This window comes from Lissotriton helveticus, chromosome 1_1, assembly GCF_964261635.1.
Source record: "Lissotriton helveticus chromosome 1_1, aLisHel1.1, whole genome shotgun sequence".
Taxonomy (NCBI): Eukaryota; Metazoa; Chordata; class Amphibia; order Caudata; family Salamandridae; genus Lissotriton; species Lissotriton helveticus.
The window spans coordinates 361,408,949-361,434,131 of record NC_136057.1 but is presented as its reverse complement, the minus strand read 5'-3'; the positions used below and the strand labels follow the sequence as shown (position 1 = coordinate 361,434,131).

Genomic DNA, 25,183 nt, shown 5'->3' with positions numbered 1-25,183 from the left:
ATGGAGTGGAAGAATGGCCATTTATCCGAATGACTGCGGTAGGGCCGTCATAGATGCTAGATATCCACCTCCTAAATATGTCCCCATACTGAAATGCGCCATGGTGGCCTAGAGATAGGACCAGAGAACTCTGCTGAACGCTTTCTCAGCATCTACCGATAACAGCATATGTTCTTGGCCATGTCTCTGGGCCTTGTCTAATAGGTGGAGGACCCTGTGTGTATTGCCCCCGCATTGACATTCTGGGACAAATACTGCCTGATCCAGATAAATAAAACACGGCAGTAAGGGGTTGAGACGAGCCGCTAAGATGCATGTGAATATTTTAAAATCCACGTTTAAAAGGGAAATTGGTCTGTACGAGGAGCAATGGGCTTTATTTTATCCTGGTTTGGGGATCACTGAGTGGAGGCCCTGAGTGGAGGCCATTTTTACAAAGGGGGGGTGAGGGTCACCGAAGTCTCAAGGGCATTAAAGAGTCGGGTAAGGTGGGGGGATAGTATCGGGCAGAACGTTTGATAAAAGATGGCTGAAAAGCCATCGGACTCCGGGGACTTAGAAAGCTTTTGTCAGACTATACATGCAATGACCTCCTCAATTTTGATCGGACTGTCTAACTCTTCCCTTTGTTCTGAAGTGAGGGTAGATGTATGTGGTTCCTGGAGGTATGACAGGATTCCCTCCAGCTGCAGGCTCTGTGCTGCGTATTGCTTTTGATAGTAGTCTCTAAACGTCTCTGCTATGTGGGGATCTTCGGTCCGCACCTGGCCCTCAGACACTAAAACCTTTCTGGACCTGTTGCTCCTACCACCGGATCCTCAGCCTGTTGGCAAGGAGATAGCCTGCCCTATCGCCCCAACATAAAATTGATACTGTAAGCAGAGTGTGGCATATTCTGCCCTATTTTTATAGATAGTTGGGTTCTAGCGGCCTCCAACTGCCTCTACACCCAAGGGCTCCAGTGCGTTTGTGAATGCCCTCGAGTTCTGCAGCTTGTTGGAAGAGGTTTTCCCTTTTATCCTTGCGCTCTTTATTTTCGGCCAACGATATGGTGATCAGATCCCTCTTACCACAGCCTTCCGTGCGTCCCAGATAACAGAAACGGCAGAGTCCTGGGTGTGATTGATGGCCCGATAGTCTTTGATCATTCTGGTAATTTGCTGTACATTACCAGGACGTTGCAAGAGACTATCTTGTAGGTGCTATGTCTTGGGGTTAGGGCCATGTCTTGGAATGTCTGTGTTGGCCACTACAACTGCATGATCTGACAGGGATCGGGGTTCAATTGTGACGGCTTGCACCCAAGATACCAGGTCGTGGGTGCCCAGAAAATAGTCTAGCCTGGCATATGTTTTCCTGGCAAATGAATAGTATGTGTAGTCTTGGGCCTGCATATGTGTGGTCCTGCAGATATCAGTGAGGCCCCTTTTGTTGAGCCTGGCCAACCCTCCTTGGAAAGTGCACCCGTCTGTCCCTGTCTTTGTGCAGATTTGTCCATGTCGTTATCAAAGACGAGGTTTAGGTTTCCCCCACCACTAAGACCAGCCGGCCCGAGGAACGCATGACCTCTGTCACTGCTTGTTTCAAGAAAGCCTCCTGCCCTTCGTTAGGCGAGAGGCTATAGTGATTATTTCAGTGCCTGTATGTAGTGAGTATGCTAACAGCCTCCCCTGTAACTCGGCCTCTTTGGATATCACCTTGTCTTTGAAGTGCAGGGAGACTAAAATGGCTACCCCCGCTGTTTTGTTTGGGAGGGAAGCGAAATATTGACGTGGGAAGTGTTTGGAGCGAAGCCTATGTTCATCCTGGGGGAGAAGGTGGGTCTCTTGTAGTAGGCATCAATGGGCCCCTGAGTGTTCAAGGTGAGACAGGATGGAGCTCCTTTTCAGGGGATGATTGAAGCCTTTGACATTTAGTGTGAGAATTCTCAGTCGATCTGATATTGGGCACGGGTGTAGAGTGCTATGCAGAGGCTACCTGTGAGAGGGCAGAGGATAATACTTGCGGTGCAGGTAGAGCGTATTGTAGTAGGGAGTGTAGAGGTCAAGGACTCACAATGATAGTTCCCAGGTCCGTTCAGCAAAGGAAATTCAAAACAAACCAAAGTCATAACAAACAATAACAATAAAAAATGGAACTAATGTAAAGGACATTCAAGTCCATTTCTGATATGCCCATTTAGTCACGGCATCCACTGCCCTGGCGTTATTTCAAGGCGGGAGTAGAAAGGAGAGAGAGATGTGAGCGAAGGAGTAGGAATAGGAGACCCAAAGAAGAGTCCCGCCTTGTCAAGGAACGTAGGTCGTGAAGAGGCTCTGGCTAGTGTGTCTATGACTGCCTGCTTTCTCTCTGGCTATTGTATCAGGATCCAGTCAAAGACCAACCAGAGAAGTGCCAGAGTCCCTCCGCACTCAGCTGTTTATTCGTCTGTTTCTTCTCTGCTGTTTCGCATAAATTCCGGAGGGTCTTCCTTCAAGTCCAGTATGCGTTGTGCTTCTTCAATAGATCAGATTTGATGTAATTTCCCTTCATGACCTAAGATGATACAGAAGGGGTGCCCCCAGGAAGAGTGCACTCCTGCTGCACTAAGGTGTGTAGTGATGAAGCAAAAGTCTTTCCATTTCTGGAGGGTTGTTGCTGCGAGGTTTTGGTAAAGGACCAGGTGACAGCCTTGATACTGCAGGGGGGTTTGTCTCTGGCTTTCTGGAGGATACGCTCCTTTAAGGGGAAGTCATGGACACACGTGAGAATGTCCAGTGGGGGGCTTTACGTGAGCATTTGGGTCCCACTCTGTGTGTTCTGTCAAGTTGGATAGTTATCTCGGGACCGGCTACAGGATGGATCAAAATAAGTCCTGCACGTAAGAGGTGATGTCCAACATCTCAGTTCAGAATGGAAGCCCTTGAATCTGGATGGTGTTCCGGTGTGATCTATTTTTCAGGTCTTCTGTGTTGGCTTGAAGTTCCTGGTTTTGATCTCTAAGGCGTAGAATCTCCTGTTGGAGTTGTTCAATTTCTTCCTTCCTGCTCGTTTCATGATCTTCCAGCATGGAGATTCTCTCGCCCAGCCCATCTAGATCATGATGTGTGTCCTTTAACTCTTGTGTGACCTCCTTCCTGAAAATCTGAAAGTCCTCAGTCATGCAGGGAAGCGAACAGCGACTCCAGGTAGGGGCGGGTGATCGGCTTGCCCGTGGCTGCAGAATCGGAGAGCCCCTCAGGGGCCCTCAAAGGGGTATCCCGCTCCGATCCTCCTGTGGGCTTTAGTAACATGTCTTTGAGTTTGCTATCTTTTTTCCCCCTTGCAGTTCCCTCGTTGTAGGCAGACGAAATGCCAGGAGTTGGGCTTCAGAAATGGCACTGGGACTACAGCTTTTCCAAGCGGATGCCTCATTGTATCAATCTTTTTCTAGTTACTGTACTCCTGGTCTTCCTCGGCCGGGCAATCCACCCCTCTAGAGTGCAGTACGTAGTATATATGGCCCAGGTCTGCCACTGCCCCAAGGCTCGGCGCACCCCACCACTCATGTTCCCCTGGTGTGGCCAATGCTCTCTGGGTGCTCCACAGCAGCCACAGGAAGTGGCTTATTGCAGGCACCTCGTTGCGCAGTCTCGGGAGCCCGGGGTCAAGCGTGCAACAGGTAATAGGCCTCTCTAGGCCGGACCGCTCACTTTTGTGTCATTGTCGTGCTCATGTGTGTGGGATCCAGCACTGTGGAAACTTTGGTGGTGGTGTAGAGGGCTCCGCTGCAAATTTTCCCTCCGGCCTGGTCAGTGAGCCTCTGGGTTCAGGTATGTAGTAACGCAGCTCCACGGAGTTGGAAAGCAACTCCGTGGAACTTTGCTCCGCTCCGCACCCTCTCCCTCCCAAAGTAATTAAAAAGGCACTTACCTGCCCCGTGGCTGCCGCCTCCTTGCCATGGCTGCTCTCCTGCCTCCTCCTCGCTGTCCTTCTTCACTGATAACCCCTAAGTTGTACATCTTGCGAGTTCCGGACTTATACCGCAGTGAACTAGGAACTCAACTTCTAACAATCACCATTTTAGTTGTACAGTGGGAAAAAAGTCAATTAATGTAATTGTGTCTGACCTAGTAGGATAACCAACTTGACTGTTAAAATGATCAAGAATGGAGGTTTTGGGGCACTTAGTTAGGGTGAAAGATGCTTGTTTGGGTGAAATGTGGGGTGGGGGCTATTGTTGGTGGGAGTTCCAGTCTGTCATTTGAGCATGGTTTCTTTTGCTGAATATTTTACACTAGCATTGTGTTTTCCTTCTAGGTTAGGGGGCGATCACACAGACAGTGGTGATTAGCTTGATGTAGCATGGCACTGCCGGCCCTTTGAGTATCATGTCCCATCCTGGGTGGGTGCATCCCAGTTATGGCCCCTCTCTGACCGCGTTATGGCCTCCATTAAGATGAGGGTGCTCTCCTGGAATGTAAACTGCCTCCTTGACTGCATTAAGTGTTCTGAAGTGTTATGATACCTCAAGCGACACAGGGCAGCAGTCATTGTATTGCAGGAGCCACATTAATTGGGTACGAATTGTCTCAATCTGGGCCGTTTCAGCTACAACAGTGTTTACCATTCTGGTTTTACAAGAGGCTCCAGGGAAGTTGCCATATTGCTGCACAAATCTCTTCCATTGGAGGTTATAGCACTTGGGTTGTTATGTGGGTATTGAGGGCTGACTGGAAATTATACAATATAATTTTATATCCTGTCATGTCCTGCCGCCCCTCCTGCAGTCTTCCCTGCAAATCCTGAGATCCTTTCTTTTGACCCTCCCTCAGGGCATTATGATGGTTGGCGGGGATTTTAATGCTCTCCCTGATCCAGTCCATGATACCTCCTCTTCCCCGAACCAGGCCAGGCACTCCCAATTGGGCTGTTTATGCTTGTGGGGGGACTCGTTTTCCTCTGCGATGTCTGGCACTCCTGGCCAAAGGGCCTATACCCATCAATCTGCTGCGCATCAGGTGTACTCTCGCAGAGACTTGCAGTGGTTGCCAGCAGCCGATCTTCTCTTGGTTCAATTGGCGTGTAGTCTCTCGTGTGGCATTCCTGATCATGCTCCTTTGTCATTGTCATGAGGAACTCAGCCCACTGCTTTACGGCCTGATTGGAGGTTCAAAGCTTGACGCCTGCAGAGTTCCAATTGTGATGCTATTGTTGAGGAGGACTTTAGTAATTTTTTTTAGCTTAATATAGGATCAGGGGACTCGGCAAGGGTCATGTTTGTCAGGCTGAGGCATTTCGAGTGGCAGGCTTGACCGACTCAGAAGCCCAGATCCTGAGGGTGAAAGCTGGTCCCTGATGTTGTTACACCAAACACTCCCGTCCTCTCCTGGCCATGGCACGTGCTGAGCTACAGCAAACGTTTTTACAAGAGGCCAGGCTGTGCTGGAGGGCCTTTACACCAAGGGTATATGCCTCAAGAGGCAAATCTGGTAAATTATTGTATTGGCTTGCAACCTGGGGAGTCTCTGAACTCGTTGTCCCGGTGATTCTGGACTCCCTGGGTCGGCCTCCGGAGGAGATCCCCTTTATTGCTCATACATTTGCGGAATTCTACCGGTAGTTATACTTGCGGTTCCCCCTTTCACCAGTGGAAGTCACAAAACCCCTTCTGGACAATTATACTGAATCTTTTGGCTCAGGAACTGGATAAATCTCTGATGCTAGAAGAGGTGAGTGCATTGTTGTCAGGGTTGCAAGCTATAAAGACAGTGGGCCCTGATGGGTACCCCATCGAATATTACAAGTGCTTCCCCGAGATCCTGTGCCCCCATCTCCTGAATTATTATGCCGCGACCCTGCAGCTGGCGTCTTTCCCACCAGACGTAGATTGTGCTTCCATCGTGGTTCTACCCAAAGACGGTCTTCCTAGGGATCAGTGCTCCTTCTATCAGTCAATTTTGCTGATTAACACTGACATTAAGGTTTTGCGTCACCTGGTCCATCCGGATCAGTGTGATTTTATGTTGAGCCGCAGTACTTACCATTGTATTAGGAGAGTCCTTTTAGCACTGACAGGGCATCAGACCTCGATGGTACGCTGGATCTCTTGCTGATAGACTTAACTAAAGAGTTCCGTCATCATGGTGCGGATACTTTACTACTCCTCGCCTGCTCAAGTCCTAGTGAACAGGGTCTTGTCTTCTGCATTTCCCATCGAGCTTGGCACGCCCCTGGAGTGCCCACTATCCAAATTGCTTTTTTTCCTTGGTGATAGAACTTCTGGCGCGGCTTATACCTAGTGATGCCCAGGTGGAGAGATATAGGTGGGGAATGGGCCTGGAAGACCGCACGGCACTATACTCAGACGAAATGCTTCTGTTCTTGAAAGAGCCACAGTGCTCCGGGCCCTCTGCCTGAGGCTGTTTGGTGAGGCGTCCGAGCTTCGGGTTAATGAAGGCGGTCCTGTTTAATGGAGGTAAAAGGCGATGCTTTGGGACGGGTCTGGTGTCCTAGCATTCCGACTTGACAAAATTATTTTAAGAATCATGGGGTGCACATGTCTCCCCTTCCAGATTTGGCTTGGGTCCTTAATTTCCAGGGTCTGGATTTTTGGCTTGACCGTGATCTTGGCCGCTGGGTTAAACTCCCACTGAGGTGGACAACGCTCTTTAAAATGATGTGCTTGCCATGATACTTGTAGGTGCTAAGTAATTACCCCAATCCTATCCCCTGTAGATGGTTTCACTCTTTGACCAAGAAGATTACCAACTTTGTGTGGGCTGGGGTCCGGCATAAGGTGGCATTTTGATCACGCCACAAGTCTCCTGTGGATGGCGACCCGGATTTATTGGATATCTATGTATATTACCTGGCAGCACACCTGGTGCCAGTTGACAACTGCTTCGGGGGGGGTGGGATGGTCCAGTGTACCGCCTGGAAATACATTTGCTGGGGATATATGGTCTGCGTGATCTTTTATATGGAGAGCTTCTTCCGGGTACTTTGTCTTCCTGTACATGCCCAGCGCCTTATTGCTTAGAAATGCTGCCTAACCGTGATGGCCCCCTTATGGCGAGGAACTTGGCTTGGTCAGCTGTAGGCCCTGGAGCGGTTTGTGCCTTATGATCTCATACCTCCAAGATGTTTATAAGGGGGAGCATTATGTAATTCCAGGAGTTGAAGGTCAAATGCTCCTCGACTAATTTGCAATTATTTCGGTATCCCTGATTGTACCACGCCTTGCTGGCCCACGACATGCCGGAGTACTCTTTTCCTGGGCACAGTGTGTTGGAGGCAAAGATCTTCCAGGGGAAGTTAGGTAAAGGGACTACACAAACGATATACAGGTCGCTGGTGATCCACGCCCGGATGGTCTAGTGAAGGTCCAAAAGCGGTGGGCCTCCTGGGCTGGAGACTTGGATGGAGACAACTGGAGGGAGGCTTACAGTGTCTTGAAATTGTTCTTTTGAACAATTTTTTTGAATACAATGGCTCACTCTTTAAACAGATTAAAGGCACCTCGATGGGAGCATCTTGTGCCCCTAGTGTAGCCAACGCATTTATGGGTGAGTGGGAATTATGCAACATCTTCAACGAGTTGGCGCCCTTCTTCGAAAATGTCTCCGGATGGAGGCGTTTTATAGACGACATTTTTTTTGTTTGGAGGGGGTCGGTGGAAATGTTGGAATCTTTTGTTCTTTGGCTAAATGCCAGCGACGCAAATTTGAAATTTACCGTGAACTATAATAACCATAGGGTAGATTTCTTAGATATCAGCATTGAAGGGACAACTGGTGAATTGAAGGTCTGCTTGTTCAGGAAACCAACCGCAAAGAACACCATTCTCAAATTTGATAGCTTTCACCCAAACTGTCAAAGAGAGTCGATTCCTTTTGGCGAATTCTTGCGGATTCGCCGAAATTGTACGGATATGGAAACATATCATAAGCATGGAGACGAATTGAAGGATAGACTGTTGAAACGAGGCTACCCACATCGTCTTGTACGACATGCTTTCAAGAGGGCAAAATATTACGACAGAATGGCCCTACTCCAGGGATCGAAACAACCTGAACATAACCGCATCACCTGTGTGGTAAATCATTCCACCTTAAATTTCAAGATTAGGAATATCATAAATAAAAACTGGAAAATCTTGAATGTGGATGATCAAGTACCGGCTTTGCCACTGCCCCTCCTGGCATATAGGAGGAATCAGAATTTGCGGGATATGTTGGTACATACCCGTCAAATCAAAAGACCCCCTACGGAAGGCCTTTGCCCTATTCCGGGGCTCCCCATCATTTTGGGCAACCACAGGTGTGGCTCCTGCCACGCTTGTAACTCTGCTATTGTCTCAGAAACTGTAGAATATAACAACAAGAGTGTCAAGCTGCGTCACTTGACCAACTGCCGCAGTAAAAACATCATATACATTCTATTCTGCAGCTGCGGACTTGCCTATGTAGGTGAGACCGGCCGAGAATTTCGGGTACGTTTCAGTGAGCACAAATCGGCGATAAGAACAAAGAGAACGTCAGCCCCCTTGGTGGAGCATTTCCTCGAAATGAACCATGATGAACAAGAGATCAAATGGTGCATTTTGGAGAAAGTGCAACCAAAATTAGGCCAAATGGTAGACATTACACGCAAGAAAAGGGAAACCTTTTGGATATACCAATTGGATTGCGTGCGACACGGCCTCAATGAGGAAATTTCCTGGTATATCACTCGGTAATAGATCTGAGTCCGTGTATATAGCTCAGGTTACAGTCATATCAACCTGTAAATTTGGGTAGCCTTTGTGATTTCCCAACATGATTGAAGTCCATATTTGATTTTAATGGGCTTATAACTGGTGACAGTGACTTGTCCGGATTGTTGTTTCTTCTGTACTTTATGATAAGAAGGACAACATTAACAACATGGTTGGAGGATTTGTTTCTAATCAAGTCTTCACACTGGCTTCACACATTGTTTTGTAGTTGAGCCTCTAACATTGAGGTGATGTATCATACTAGGTACAGCCCCTCTTGGGTTTGCAGCTGGGAAAACTTTTTTATGAGATCAGGGGAGTCTGATCGTGAGCTTACCGACCTCTGCAACTACGTTCTTCTCCTTGGGCAGCATGAAACCGTTCCAATATGGCGCAGGATTTGTGCTATTGCGGACTCCTATTTACATCACATGTTAGTGGATGTGCCCGTGAAATGGTAGAGAAGTTGATCCACCCGAGTCTCTTGTCTTTATGAATTATTTACTCTTTACCGTTTTGGACGTGGAGTTGTAGCAAAGGAATTTGGACTCTGACACCAGACGACTTTTGGCAATCTGACCGATTTTGGCAACTTTATTGCATCCCTGGGCAGTATGACAACTTTCCAAGATGGCGCAGTTTTTGTGCTATTGCGGAGCCCTAGTTATATCAAGAGTAGGAGTCCGCCTTTCTGTTTGACCACCGCGCGTTGTCTACACCACGTGCCCACATAATGGCGAAGAACTGAGTTTATTTCAGTTTTTGTCTTTTTTGTTGTGGACGCCGAGTTTGCTCATACATAGGCGCCTTCATAATTGTTCTGTGTTTACATCACGTATCGATATAACGGAGAGTAACTAGATTGAGTCCAGCCTCTGTTTCCATGATCTGCCCACTCCCTGGGATATCGCGATAATTCATACTTTCTCTACAAATACTTCCGGGTTGCATCAGGGCTCTGTCCGATGTCGTCGTTGACCGTGGCGTTCCGGTTTTACCGTGCACTTTGTGCACATTTGCGGTAAGGGCTCTTTAGGTTTACCTTATGTTAGGAGTAAGAACATGCTTAGAACTGACATTTGTTCGAGCCTAGCGTCTAATGGAAAGTTAGCTCTGACCCTTATTTAGAATACGCTTTTAGTGAACATGCTGGGGACATGTCTCGTGGTATCGCGGCATCTTTGTCGGACTTAATGTCCAGTTCTTGGACATATATGGCAAGGGCCTCTTGGTTCATGTGTTTATGCAGGACTTTGTTTTAATACGAACGTTATGCCGATCTACATGTTTTAAGTCAAGTTAGCGTAGGCGGATATTACACCTTCCGCGTGCTTTATATAGGTCAGGTACCCGTACCCTGAGAAATGTTATTACACCGTTTGTGTGTTTTATGTATATAGGGTGTCCTCACCCTGAGTAATGCTATCCTGGTTCCGCGTTAGTCGTGAGACTCCTATTCTGTCCGGAAGCGTTTTACAAGACACAACGGAGAGTGAATTAACTGGTAAAAGGGAGTCTTGCAATTGAAACCTGATTACTCTGATTACTCGCATTAGGGAGGAGTTAGTGTCTCTTAAAGTAATATAATCGACATGTGTGTTTAGAAAGAGACTACACACTTATTAAAAGTCTCCATCTTACTCTTTATTTAGAGAATCCTCCTCGGTGGGCATTCAGGTCGGAAACGGAAAGACACGCTCTTGTCTTACAAACTAAGGAATTTCCTGACATAATATGTAAGCAATTTTGCTTACTAACTATAGGTGGGTACCATTTACCTCTATACATGTAATCTATGGACTCTCTGTTGCTTGATTTCATATAGAGACCATCAATGGTCCACTTTTTGCCTTCTCTTTTTCTTTATGGTACAGTCAATCTCAATTAATCCACGGATCAAGCTTTATAATTGGGCGACATCGGGTTCTTACCAATTGGGTATTCTTGGAGAGACACCCATCTCTGGAGAATGAGGTAAGGTATGGCCCTGGGCTGTAGCACTCATGAGTCACATGTATAGTGACCATTGGACTATGATTCTTAATAAAATGTCCCTGATTCTCTTACTGTTATAGGAATGAATAGAAAGAGAATCCTTATACCTGTGATACAGCCACGTACTTGAATACACACCAAGACTTGAATACATACCAAGCCCTCACGGTGTGAGTGTTTTTTGTCCTTTCCTTGCCACTTTTGACCATTGTGGAATTTTTTGAATAGGTCCTGATATATGGGCATTAGGGTTTGTACCATGACGAAACTCGTACGATTTATTGCATCACCTCATTGTAAGATTGACATTAATGCATTCCGTTGTGGAGTTTGACAGTGGTGCGTTACTAAGTTGGGATTGGTGTCAACAATCTGTTTTTATCTTGCTAATAATCTGTGGGTTTTTGCAATTCTTGCTTGGTGACAGCACCTACAACCACTGTCATTATATCTTTTAGGTCCCCTTTGGTCTCACTGGGTTGCAGTTCATCTGGGAAAAGGTCCTGAGGAAGGTGGCATAGAGCCGCCGAAACGCGCGTCGACTACCAGAGTGCGGGTCTCAATATTCTGGTTGAGACCGTCCTAGTGACAGGGGTCTCCCTGTCTACTAGTACCCAGCTACCTTTTTACATTTGGAGTATTTGTGAATGTGTATGCATGAGTGTGTTAGTTGTTTGTGTGGATGAGAACCTTTTGGGACACATGATTTGTTTTTTCTTCCTTCTTTTTGTAAATGAAATTAATTTTTTGCGGTTTATGTACAATGTTTTTGTAAATAGTGATTTCTTTTTCCTGTTGTATATATTGTGTTAATAATGTATTCTTGTTATATGGATTTTGTGATTTAACTTTCTTTGGTGTTTCCAAATAATTAATTTTGTATCATATTTGTGAGAGTAATGCTAATACCTCAAAGTATAAATTATGAAAATAATAAATGATATATATTTTTGAAAAAAATGAGAAAAAAATGTGGTTGGTGTAACTCTGTCACTTTTTATATAAAGAATACGATTAATACAGATCTGGAATAACTGAGGCCTAGGAGGGAACTTTTTCTCTTATTGGGAGGCTTCCATGGCACCTAGGGAGCTGGAGATTTTGACGAGGCTGCGTCTTATACAGTTTAATTATTGCACGCTACATATCTCACTCCAAAGCCCTTACAACATTTGCTCCCAGACGCGCAAGCGGCATGAGCCATGCGCGTGGGTGTGTGCTCCCCCCAGTGGACTTCTATTATGTAGCCTGGGATTGTCCAGTGCTGATGCTTTTCTGGAGGGAGGTGAGTTAGATATGTTCGGCTGTCTTAGGCCAGTTGCTAGAGTTAAGGCTGCATGTTGCCCTCCTGGGGTTGCTGGATGAGGTGGGGGGCCCCAGATCTGAGCGTGTTTTTCTGGCAATGGCTTGCCTGGTTGCTAACCAGGATGTAGCTCGCGCATGGAAACAGCGGAAGCCGCCGACTGTTAAGGAGTTGTGTGTAGGAGTGAACTGGTGCGTCCACCAGGAGAAGCCAGTTTTTGAGGCTCGTGGCTGACCTAAGAAGCATGAGCATATTTGGGGGAAATGGTGCAGCTGTTATGGGCTATTGATCTGATATCCCACTGTTGCACATTGTTAATGTTTGGGCTGGTTGCTATGTTATACATATATTATGATTATATCTTGGTCTATGTGATCCTGTGTTTGCCGCAAAACTTTCAATAAAGTTGGTTAGAAAAAAAAGGTAAAAAATGGCAGGACCGATCATACTGCATACGCAAGGAGCAAAACATTTTGAAAGGTATTCACAAAAATTAGTAGCTGGGTCAGACGACTGATTATCAAAAATACTGAATAGAGTAACAGGGAGATAAGCCAGTTGTAAAGATGAGGGTGAGATGCTACAACAAGCTAACATCAACAAAGAGGTTAGTGACAGCGCTATCGCTTGCAATTTGGACACTATTTCTATGCTAGTGTTGCAATCTCAGCAACTGGCAAAAGTAACAAAGTCTCAGTGCGGTAACACAAGCTGCTTTACCTCAGGGGTCTTGTCCCCAGCAGCTGAGTTAGATACATCTACCCCCGATGGGGTAGAGCCTCCACTGAAAGAGCACATAACGATCACTAACCTAGATGAGCAGACACGGAATTAGTCCTTATTGATACTCAATGAGGCAGATAGTATAGCTGCCTTATTTGTTTCATTACAGAGCATGTAAATGCTCTAGAGGATACATGCGCTGAAATTAATCTCTCCCCAGGGAAGAAGAAACGCAATGCCAAATCTGCTAAAACTTTCAAATGCATTAAAAAAAAGTACTGAATGTCAGAGCAAACTACCATACTGTAGTGCTGCTGCCACATGAAAATGGGTCACTTCCAAAGGAGAAGTTACGGTAGTTATATCCTGACTCTTGTACAACAGAACAGGAAATGGGCTAGCTTTGAATCCTTCTCCACTCTCAGATGCACACAGCGCTTCAGGCAATTTAGCAAGAGATGCCCTGCCGCTACTTGCCTCTTCATTCCCCAGCAATGGGCGAAATTACAACACCAAGTGCCAGTATGCCTTGCTTTTCCCAATTCTGTGGGCCCTGCAAGTTCAAAGATCTGAGGCGCAGGGACACTATGCACAGGTTAGAGCTGATAACCTTCTGATTCAGCAGACACTATCAGAGGTGACTAGCAAAGTGGCATTGCTTACCGACGACAAAGCAGAACTACAACAGCGTCTCGCAGACAATGAGGAGATCATGAAATTTGCATCTAGATTAATTCAAACTCAAGACAGACAGCTATCAGTCCTGCAGGGGAAAGTTGAAGATCTGGAAAATTGACAGCGTTGAAAAAAAATATGGCTGTTTGGGGTGCCAGAACCAAAGGACGGGTCCAAAACTTGAGCATTTGTTGTGCAGCTATTTCAGAAAGCGTTTACGGATCTTGCAGATTGGGACTGGGACTCTCAAGTACAAAGGGCTCACAGACTGCCAATTTTTTTAAACCACGCTGATCGGATCAACTCATGGCTTCCTTACTTATTTTCATCTGTAGCTTTCTCGTACGGCAGGCTATTGTTATCAAAAGACACCCTGCTACACCTGTTGATTCGAATCCCTTTCCATTTTGTGAGATTGGATCTCAGCAAAGCACCATAGACAGGCAGCAGAAGATGCGACAGCTCGTTGGTCCTCTGAAGGTGATTGGGGCTCAGGTGTTTCTGCAGGAGCTGGCCTACCTAATGGTCATCAAGGATGGGTACTCTCAGACTTTCCATTCTGACCTAGAGGCAAAACAGACTCTAAACCAATGGCAGAATAGCACTATGAAATAACTTAGGATGAGGGAAGGGTCTCCCAAAGTGGCTATTGTAGTTAGTTTAGCTTCTAGGCCTGATCTCTTTTGCTAATTACAACTAGACTTATGCAGAATCATTTCTACTATTTGGTTTTTCCTTTGCTCTTTCTTGTTCTATTTTTCTTGTTGGTTATATATTGGATGTAATAAGAGCACTACGGTGGGATGAGGTGTTCCGCGTAGCGTGCTCCTTGATGGCTGTCAACCATCGACAGCTTGAAGGTAGTATGATTCCTTTTTCAGGATACTGGGAGAGGGGGCTCGGGACAAGGGAAGTTAATAGTTTGAGGAAAAGGGAGGGCAAAGGAGGGTCCTTTCGCTGGTGCTGGGTTTGTGCGAGGAAGGGGAGAAAATATCAATGGGTTAAAAAGCAACAATGTAAATAATATGGTAGAGGTTTATGACATCGACATGGAGCACAATTCTATATTGGAATCTTTTCTTTTTTCTTAACGATTCAGGGCTAATGACTAGGGTGTGGTACTTCATTTTGATTTTTATTGGGAATAACAGTGCTTTGCAATGAGGGTAATTATTTGTATATGTTGGAATGTAGTCGGATTGAATACTGCTAGTAAACGTCTGTTAGTAAAGGAAGAACTTAAACTACATAGGTCCCATATTGTACTCCTTCCTGAAACTCACCTGGCTTACAAGGATAGGGGCTTTCTCCAACAATTAGGCCATGAAACAATTGTTTGCACATCCCAGAATGTCTCGATAAGAGGGGTAGCCATCTTGATGGATAAACTGATGAAGTATAATACTCTTAAGGTCTCTGCTGACCATAGAGGCAGATGGGCAATTGTGCAGCTAGAAATCAATGGCACAAAGTATGTATTTTGTGCTGTGTATGGACCTAATGCTGACAACCATACTGTCATTAATACTCTGATGTTAGAGTTATTGGATTGGCAGGTTGACCTGTTAGGGAAGGGGGGTTTTAATTGCACTGAATTATGGCATCAACTCTACGAAGTTGGGGCTACCCCAAGAATGGTGAAAGTCAGAGATTCAGTTTTGGAGTTTGCTCAACTTCATTGCCTTAGTGATGCATGGCAGACACTTTATCCTGTATTTCCAGGGTACACATACTATTATGCTCCACATAAACAGTACTCCAGAATTGACATGGCTCTGGTTAATAACAATATATTCATTTCCGCCGATATGGAGGTTTGCCCCCGGATAACTTCGGACCATAATCCTATCTTGCTTGTTTTTCAACTACAGGTAGCAGATAGAACAAGATGGCCCTTTTCATTCCCTAGGCATTTGCTGACAGATGGTAACTTTGTCTCATTCAATTTTTTTTACAGTGCATTTTTGGCACTGCCTCCCCTTATATAGTATGGGACCCAATGAAGACCTATGTGTGAAGCAACAAAATAAAGCTAGGGAAACTAATACGAAAGCTGCTTGTCATGCACTAATACAATTAGAAATTCTCCATGCAGAAGAGATTAGGCTAGGGGGAGTAAATCAGAAACAGCTCTAAATTTTACTAATGGATAAAGGCTCACTTATAGGGAGGATGTTAAAAGAAAGGACCACTGCTAGTTTTAACAAGCGCCGCTCTCTACAATACAAATACAGGGAACAGGTTAGGAGAGTGCTGGCATATCAACTTGCTGATAAAAAAATCAAAAGGCAAATAAAGGCTATAAAAGGGAAGGACGGATTGTTATATGTACATCCTCTTTCAATAGCAGAGCAGTTCTCTCAGTTCTATCAAAAACTTTACACCCGACCAACGAAACGTCGTCAACACCATATGTACCATATGATTCTAATAGTTCCTGATCTCAAAATGCAATGGTACCCTTCTGTAAATTAAGTCTAAAATACTATTGTACACAGACTTTGTGTTGTTGCCTGAAACTCCGCCCTTTCCTTCCTTTTATGTTTCCCATGTATGTTCTTAGGTTGGATGCAGGTCACGTCCTACTATAAATACTTTCCGCTGGACAAAGAACATATTGTCTATTGAGCGTATGTTAACCAAGTGCTCCTTAAAAACTCTTTCCTGTCTAGGGACCACTGTCTCGAGTAAAAAGGTTTAAACAGCTGGCATAAACTCCCAATTAGTATAAGCGGAAGATGCAACATTATCAAAATGACAGTGCCACCAACATTTCTATACTTGTTTCGTGCCATGTTCCTAATTTTGTTCTTTAGAAATTAGAAGGGGCAATAAGTAGCTTTATATGGGAGTACAAGCAGGCACACCATGCTATATGATTTCTTGAACTTCCCTATAATGAGGGAGGGTTGCTCCTTTCTGGTTTTAAATTATATTATTGGGCTGCGTTTTCAGGACGCCTTCACAGTCTCATGTCTACTAAGAATCAAGATTTCTGCTTCCACTTTGCACTCGGATCTGATAGCAGAATGTTACTGTATAAAATTAATGACCCCAACAACTTTAAAAGAGTCTGCTTTAAGATGATCCGGGATATAGCATATATATGGCAGGACATTTTTAGATTAATGCTCTCTGTCACCATGCATTCTAATTCTAATTTCCCTTTGTTGGGTAACCCAATGCTCAGAGAAATATTTCTCGATTCAGTCGGAAGGCGTTGGGCAAGTTATGCGGTTGAGCAGCTTGGGCAATTGTATGATTTAAATAGCTTTTGAACATTTGTAAATTTACAAATCTCGTTTGAACTCCTGCATCAACTATTTTATACATATTTACAGATTAGAGGCTATTTCCTGAGGCAGCAAAGGATAAAGATACTTGATGGCTCCAATTTACTGGCATGCCTACATGCTATAGCTGAGAAATCACAAATTAATACCATGTATCTGCAGCTGTGTCAATATAGGACTGATAATAGTCAGAGGCTCACCACTAAGTGGAGCAAAGCTCTATGTGTTGATATTACCCCTACAGAGTTAACTTCAGCATTAGATAGTCTGGATGGGGCAGTACATTCTTGAAGTCTAAAATTACAACAATTTCGCACAATCTGTATGCTATATTACACTCTGGACAGGATAGCAAAATGTCCTCAAATAGAGCGGGGAGATGGGGAGACAGGCGGCTTTGCCCGAAATGTGGAGCAATTGCTGCATACATTGTACATATGTTTTGGACTTGTTCCGCGCTTGAGATATTCTGGTATAAAATCAGACAAATTACTAGGAGTCTGCTAGGCTACAAGGTGGGAGCAAACTCTGGCTTGAGATCTTTTTGATCCATTATCTCAGTGTCTGCTCAACTCTGTATAGCAAGGGCATGTATTTTGTCAGAACCTCCTGGAGCAGCAGAATCGTGGACAATATGAAAGAAATTTATGAGAGGGAAATGGCTTTGGCCATAGTTAGAGGGATGCGCTTGAGTATAAGATAGACCATAAATCTGATTACTCCCCTCTCTTTCCTTTCTATCTCATTTTCTTATTTCTTATATTTCCTAATTGTATCGATCTCTGCTAAGTATTCTACAGTACCTGACCTGATTCATTTGCATTGGGAAAGTACTAAAAGATTATAAGGATTGCTTTCATTTGACAAACAATTTAAAAAATATTAAATAAATAAAAATAAAAAACTGACAGTAGGCTACTGTCCCTGTCATGGGTTTAGCACATAGTCGGGTCAGGCATACCTTGTTTTGAGAATCCATAGCTTGACTGGACCTTTTATCTGGGCCACTGGAATGGTGGCCAACTATCCCACTTGCAACAATTTTTATTTGTTTGTGCATACCCAGTCCATTGCTCGAACATCCCAAGTGCATGTTAAGCGCGATAGTGCGTGGATCTGCTGGGATGTATGAATATGGTGTGTACATGAGCCAGAGTAATTGAGGCCTTCTGTATACCCCTGGCCTACATTTGCGCAAGATGACGGTGGAGGTTGTGTTTCCAGACATTGGAAGTGTCTCATTCCTGAAGCTGCTGAGAGACCGGATACTGAAGTGAGGAGAGCGGAGACAGGGCTACTTTAGATATTCTATTAGGCCTTTTGCTAAGCAAGGAGCTGATGATTAGGCTTACTGAACACTGCCATTTGGTAAATTGTAGGTAGGAGTGAGGGGCAAAACTGAAGATTGTTGTGTAAGGTGAGGAACCCTTTAGGTAAGACTAACCCTTTTGTCTTTCCCTGATTACTGCTTCAGTGGGGCTGGTGATAGCCAGGTGCAGAAACCTCACCACTCGTTGTGCCTCTGTTGTGGGTGCTATGTGAGTGAGATTATCCTCACTAGAAGCATCACTTTACACATAGGCTATGTCTGACACTCTAAACAGGTTCTTCCTGACAAAGGTTCTTTTCTGACACATCTCCTGTTTTATATTGGTGTATAAAAGAGGGACCCCACTACCAGACCAGTTCTCCACAAATTACTCAGAAGGCTGCTGTGCAACCAGAGCTGCTGTCTGCCAGAGGTAATGCAATATCATCCGAGGTCTGGATCACTTGTTGGAGGAGGTGTACACTTGCTGTAAAGAACCTTAAAGTCTACCTGCATGCTTTTTTTTTTTTTTTAAACCTTTATTTTGGAAAAAGAATACAGAGACAGACCTACAACCACCAAGGCCGGTCAATCATATGAAATAGCAAGAACAGATCAATACACAGCTCATCAGCCGACAACCAGAGGGTCCGGCAGCGTAACAGTATGGTGTGATTCGGAGCATTTGGCAGATGACGATAAGTAAAAGGTTTAGATGTTTTATTATATACAAACAACAAGAAAAAACATAAGAAAAAGAATTGAGGCAAAATTATCAATATTAGGCCTGCAATGTACGGTAGGGGGGAGACAAACGAAAAGCAAGCATCAAACAGTCGTTGAGGCGGGGAGCGGGGACCAAGAGTGAATAGCACTTCACAAAGAACAGAAAATCAAAACACTGGAACGTACAGTCAAGGAGATCTCGGAAGGTCTGGGGGCTCAGCAAAGGGAGGGTCACAAATCTCTCCACGGTATGAATTCCACTGACCCCAAATCCTCCCCCACTTCTTGGGCCTACCTCGGGAGATGTACACAATTTTTTCCCTAAACATGCACCAATCCATGTTCTCCTCCCAGGTCGAAACCAATGGTGCCCTATGAGACCCCCAGAGTTGCGCGATATCTCTCTTTGCAATCATGTTGCCCAGCGTGACCCATTGAGCCTGAGCAATGGTACAGTCATTTGGTTCCCAAACATTCAGCAAACAGCGTCTGGCCTCAGGGAGTAATCCGACACCCGTCACTTCTCCCATCACCGCATGCACTCGATTCCAAAAAACCACGACCGCCGGGCATTCCCATATAATGTGGAGGAAGGTAGCAAGCAAACCACATCCACGCCGACATAACCCATCCACAGAATAACCCATATGGATCAAACGTGGACCCGTGACATAGATACGATGTAGAATCTTGAGCTGCACCAGTCGGAGACGCGCCGGAATAGCGACTTCTTTTGGGGAGGATATTGCAGCCTGCCAGTCTTCATCGTCTAATTCCAGACCGTCACCAGTCCATGCCTCTCGTAGCTGTACAAGAAGGTCCGAACGGGCATTAATACGTTTTTTATATATGAGGGAGATAGTGCTGTCAGGGACATGTCCATCCAGCACTCTATCTTCCAGGGGAGAAGACTCAGGGATCGAAGTACCAGCAGGGAAGACCGAAGCAAGTGCATGGCGGACCTGAAGATATCGGAAATATTCCCTATCGCTCAGCTTACATTCCCGTTTTAGCTCATCAAAAGTTTTGACTCTGTCAACGGCCCAAAGATCACCGACTTTGCTAATACCGATAAGGTCCCATCTATCGAATCCCTTCGAGGACCACAGACCACCCAGTCGCTCAGCTGCATACAGGGGAGTCGCCCTAGTCAGTTTATCCGTCCAGCCCGTGGCCGATGTTGCACTATCCCATACACGTATCGCCACCGCAGTGGGGCCCATCCGACTCCTCCTGGCGGTCCTGGAGTATAGCGCTCTATTATAATCGCCCCCCGGTAATTGCCACTTATCCATATCATAGGCGGGATTAGGAACAGGACCATACATGGCATGGTTAATAGCACTCAACTGTGACGCCCAATAATAACGCTTGACATCCGGCAAAGCTATACCACCGTCATACCAGGGCAAAGTCAATTTCGCCAACGCTATACGCGGCCGTCCACCCCAAACCAATTTCCTCTGAAGGCCCTCGATTTCACGGAAATAGCCGGCCGGAACCAGATCGAGTGTGTTCTGGATGGCGTATAGGAATCGGGGAAGAGACATCATTTTAAACAGGGCCGCTCTCCCTAAAGGAGACAGAGGCAATCCACACCATGCCACTACATCCGACCGAAGTCGGGCAAGCGGAGGCAGTAGATTCCGCTCAAATCGTACCCTGGGGTCCATAGAAATGTAGATCCCCAAGTACTTGAAACCAACACTGGAGACAGGTATAGGGCAGAAACGGGGCAAAGACGGTTGTCCACCAGCAAGCGGGTAAATACAGGATTTAGCCCCGTTGATAACCAAACCAGAGTTCTTCCCGAAAGAGCTCAGGACGTCAAACAGAACACCCAATGACTTACGGGGAGAAGTAAGGTATAACAGTATATCGTCGGCGTAAAGCGACACTCGATCCTCGAAGGTAGGGGACCACCGTATACCCCTGAGCGAGGGCTCCCAGCGGAGCCACGCGGCAAGGGGTTCAAGAGCGAGCGCAAAGAGAAGAGGCGACAGAGGGTAGCCCTGCCGCGTGCCACACCCGAGGACAAAAGGGTCAGAGGCCCTTCCATTAACCACCACCTGTGCCAGCGGTTGCTCATATAAAAGCCTAACCCACCCGATAAACTTAGGACCAAAACCAAACTTGGCAAGGGCAGCCCACAAATAAGGCCATTCCACCGTGTCAAAGGCCATCGAGGCGTCAAGGGAGACCAAGATGGCCGGTTCCTCAAGAGACCCCGCCCTCGCCAAGGCACCATGGAGGCGTCGAAGATTGAGTGCGGTATTACGGTGGGGGATAAACCCGGACTGATCAGGGTGCACCAGATCGCCAATCACCGTAACCATTCGGCTCGCCAAGATCTTAGCGAGAACCTTAGGCTCCACATTCAAAAGCGAGATCGGCCGATATGACGAACATTGTTCCCGAGGCTTTCCATCCTTATGGATGACCACAATGGATGCCAGTCTCTGATCCCGGGGAATAAGCCCGAGATCTCGCGACGCCAAGAACATCCGACGAAGGTATGGCGCCATTTTGTCGGGGCACAGCTTATACAGCTCGACTGGCATACCGTTCGGGCCCGAAGCCTTTCCCGAGCGAAGCGCACGGATAGCGAGCGCTACTTCATCGGTAGAGAAATCCGCCTCCATAAGCTCCCTATCCGAGTCCGACAGACTAGGCAACGTTATATCTCGGAGCAACAGGCGCGAGTCCTCCTCGGGTCTGTCCGAGACCGACACGTAAACCTTCCGAAAGTTCTGGGCAAAGACCTCTACTACCTCGACAGGGTCCACCACTCGCACACCATCCACTCGTTCAATCACGGGCACCACCCGGTTCAATCTATCCCTTCTGTCAAGCCAAGCAATCAATTTCCCCGCCTTGTCACCCACATCATATAGGCGCCCCTGCTGCTCACGATTCATCGCCTTAGCCGCATCAGTCACCAGAGCTCTGTATTCAGACTGTTTAAGCGCCAGGGAGTGCAAGCTACCAGGCGTAGTTCCAGACTCCAGCCGCTCCTCCAACTCAGAGATATCATTTTCCAGACGTACCACTTCCATAGTTCTGCGCCTCCTTTCGCTGGCAATCAAAGAGAGAGTCTGACCCCGGATCACAGTTTTATATGCCTCCCATAAAGAAACAGGGGAGGATACTGACCCTTCATTCTCAGCAAAATAGTAATCCATACATTTAACCACTTCCGTACCAATGTTGGGGTTACGAAGATGCCACGGATTAATAGGAGCGATCCGACCCCCGGACTCCAGCCGCACGTCAATAGTGAGCCAGAGTGGGGAGTGGTCCGAAATCCCCCTAGCCAAATGTCTAATTTCCCTCACTGAGACCATCTGTGCCGCCGGTATAAGGATGTAGTCGAGTCTCGAGAGACTACCATGAGCCCCTGAATAAAAGGTGTATTGGAGCCGTCCAGGATGGAGTTGTCTCCAACAATCCGCTAATCCCAGTGTGTCCAAGAAATTCCCCAGCCATAACTGCGATGCGGGGAGGGTTCTACGGGGGCTACGATCCTCCTCTCCACTGACGACCGAATTAAAGTCGCCACCCACTACCAGCAAGCCATCGGGGAGTCCCAGGACTACCCCGCCCAAATCAGAAAACGTGGTGGACTGAAGACCAGGGGAAACATACACAGACAAAATGGAGATCGTCTTCCCCTCCCAGCGACCCACAACAGCGGCATAGCGGCCCCTATCATCTAGCACCTTATCATCCACTTCGAGGGGGAGGGAGTGTCTAACCAGGATACCCGCCCCCCTCGACCCAGTGGTGAATCCAGAGTGGGCCACCAAGCGGTAGCCTCGTCTATTCAATGCATGGCACGTATTTCCTACAAGATGCGTCTCCTGTAGTAAAACGATATCCGGGGATTGTCGCTTCAAGTATTGCAAAACTATCCCCCGTTTTATCCTATCCCCGAGACCATTAACGTTCCAGCTCAGTACCCTCAGCCCCCTACCCCCATCCCAGACAGAAACAAACAGTCCTCCCCGACACAAAACAGGCACAAATGATAAAATAGCTACCAAATCGTAGCCTCGTAACAAGCAAACAAGAAAAGACCCCCCCACCACCCCCCAAGGAACCCTCAACACACAACCCCCCACCCTGCACCCCTGCGGTAGACCAAAAAGCCACCCCAACTTGCAGTGTGCCTGTCGCCCCATTAAACTAACCTACAAGAAGAGCGAGAAAAACGTCCCCTGAGGAGGAAGAGTCCCGAACCCCTCCACCCCCGGGTATCTACAACGTAGAAACATCGCAATCACAGAGCCACTGCAAAGCGTCCAACAAATTGGCTCGTCGGCACAGACTCACTACTCTTGTTCGTCCAAGCCGCCCTCGGCGCCCCTCGAGCTCTCCGGGCTGGTGTGTTGCGTCGGCAGGGTGTCCAGCCAGTCACTGGCCACCTCAGGGCGATCAAAGAAAAATGCACTTTCATTATGTTCAATCCTCAGGCGAGCCGGAAAAAGCATGGCGTATTTCAGTCCCATGTCCCTGAGACGTCTCTTCACCCCCGTAAAGCCCATACGTTGCTTCTGCACCGCCTGCGTGAAGTCCGGATAGAAACTGATCGACACGTTTTCAAACTTGGTGGGACCAGTAGTACGGGAGGCCTGCAGGATGGCGTCTCTATCCCGGAAATTAAAAATCCTGGCTATTATGGGCCTCGGAGCGGCACCAAGCTTGGGCTTCCCACCTGGAATTCTGTGAGCACGCTCCACCGCAAAAAGATTACTAAGGCCCTCTGGTGCCAAGTGGTTCCGAATAAGATCCTCCACCAAAAGGTCCGTAGGCGAGTCTGTAGAGTTCTCCAGAACACCTACGATGCGGACGTTGTTGCGTCTGGCCCGGCTCTCGAAATCATCCAGCCGACGGGCGAACGAATCTCTGGCCATGCGAAGATCGCGGACCTCGGTCTGAAGATCCGAGACATCCGTAATCAGGCTCGCTGTCTTGATGTCCAGGGATTTAACCCGTTCATTGGTTTTCCCCAAGTCCGTCCTGATAAGGTTGACCTCGATTGCCACCGTGTCCAGCTTAGCGGCCAGAGTTTCATATTGCCGACCCATCGCAGTCTGGATACTGGCAATGGCGCCCATGACATCCTTTAGAGTCGGCTCTTCCGTCGCAGGAGCATCGTCACGAAACTCCCCTAGGGCCTTGCTCGGTCCACCCGGGGATCCCTTCGGGCGGGTAAAGCGATCTATAGTCTGTGCCGGAACAGCCCCTCCACGATTCGGGCCTCGGGTGTTGCGCCTCTCAGAGTCCGTCCTGCCCGTCATGATGTACGACGAGCTCGGACAGGACCTCTGGAATCTGGTCAAAATGATGCCCCCTATGACAAGCCTGTTGTGTCGAGAGGTCGAGGAACGACAACCAGAGTGGAATTGACGGCTAGCCCAGGGCAGCAGTATCAATCAGCAGCAAGTTGGCGTCAACAATGACCAAAATCGAAACCGAAAGTACCACAGGGGCAGCGGATGCATCTTTCCAGCCGTTGTTGTTCATTTGCCACCTGGGTACCTCGGGAACTCAATCCCCCGGATGGCCTCTGCCATAGGCCTCAAATTATGAGGAGCAGCAAGTCCGGCTCCCGGTGGCCAAATCGAGTTTTGGAAAAAGCTTTTGATATCAGCAGGGCATCAGCAAAAATTACCCGTCGTCCAAATCAGGATTTGTTCCAGGATAGATGAGGGTGGCGGAAGGGGTCTCGGGAGCTCTCTGCTCACGCGTCCATCTTGGATCCGCGCGTAGCTCCTCCTCTACCTGCATGCTTAGAGTCAGATGGAACCTGCCACCCCTTACAGCATGAGGACTGTCTGTCCAGGAAGGAACAAGGTGCAGTGCAATTCAGTGTCATGGGGCAACCAGAAGATATGACTGCTGAAAAAAGATCTGTTTGACCTGAGTGTTCTTCACTCTGCAGACTTTCAGTGATAGTTCCTGGTGGGAACCACATCTCTGCAACCTCATTTGGATGGTGTTCGGGGCTGTGATTGTATACTTGGTCATAACTCAACAAGTAGTGATCAGGCTCTGGGTGGCACAAATGCCAAGCTGATCAGCCGGCTTTTGAGCTTCATCTGCCAAAGTTGTACCCGACACAGTCGGGCTGCAGCCACCATAGTCATGATCAGCCTTGGGGTGAGGGGACTGCATCTGACCAGAAAGTTGTTAGGTCCAATTGGGGCTCCAGCGAGTGCCTGCCGGAGCTTGTATAGACCAAGCAACAGGCTCCCCCTTCCAAGAGCATAGGCACCTACTGTTTGTCAAGTTATGACCACACCGAACCAGAACTTTTCTCTCCTTGTTCTGCCACTGCTGGTCCCGGAGGGATACACCTGAATATGCGGTCTTGGTGCTCGATAGGAAGAGAAAAAGAGCTTTCAGCTGGCATGCTGCAACTCTAAAAGGGTATGTGGGTG

At 47.1% G+C, this 25,183-nt stretch overlaps 1 protein-coding gene and 1 long non-coding RNA gene across 4 annotated transcripts in view; one reads left to right on the top strand and one right to left on the bottom strand.

The window, feature by feature from the left end:
• The window catches only part of LOC144808610 (adenosine deaminase 2-like), a 773,449-nt gene that overhangs the window by 231,807 nt on the left and 516,459 nt on the right, over positions 1-25,183 (bottom strand). The window lies entirely within an intron of this gene.
• LOC144769571 (uncharacterized) lies at positions 9,404-11,692 on the top strand. The gene is made up of 5 exons (XR_013598722.1): positions 9,404-9,737; positions 10,369-10,479; positions 10,591-10,690; positions 10,792-10,881; positions 11,170-11,692. It is a non-coding gene; the product is annotated as an uncharacterized LOC144769571 (long non-coding RNA).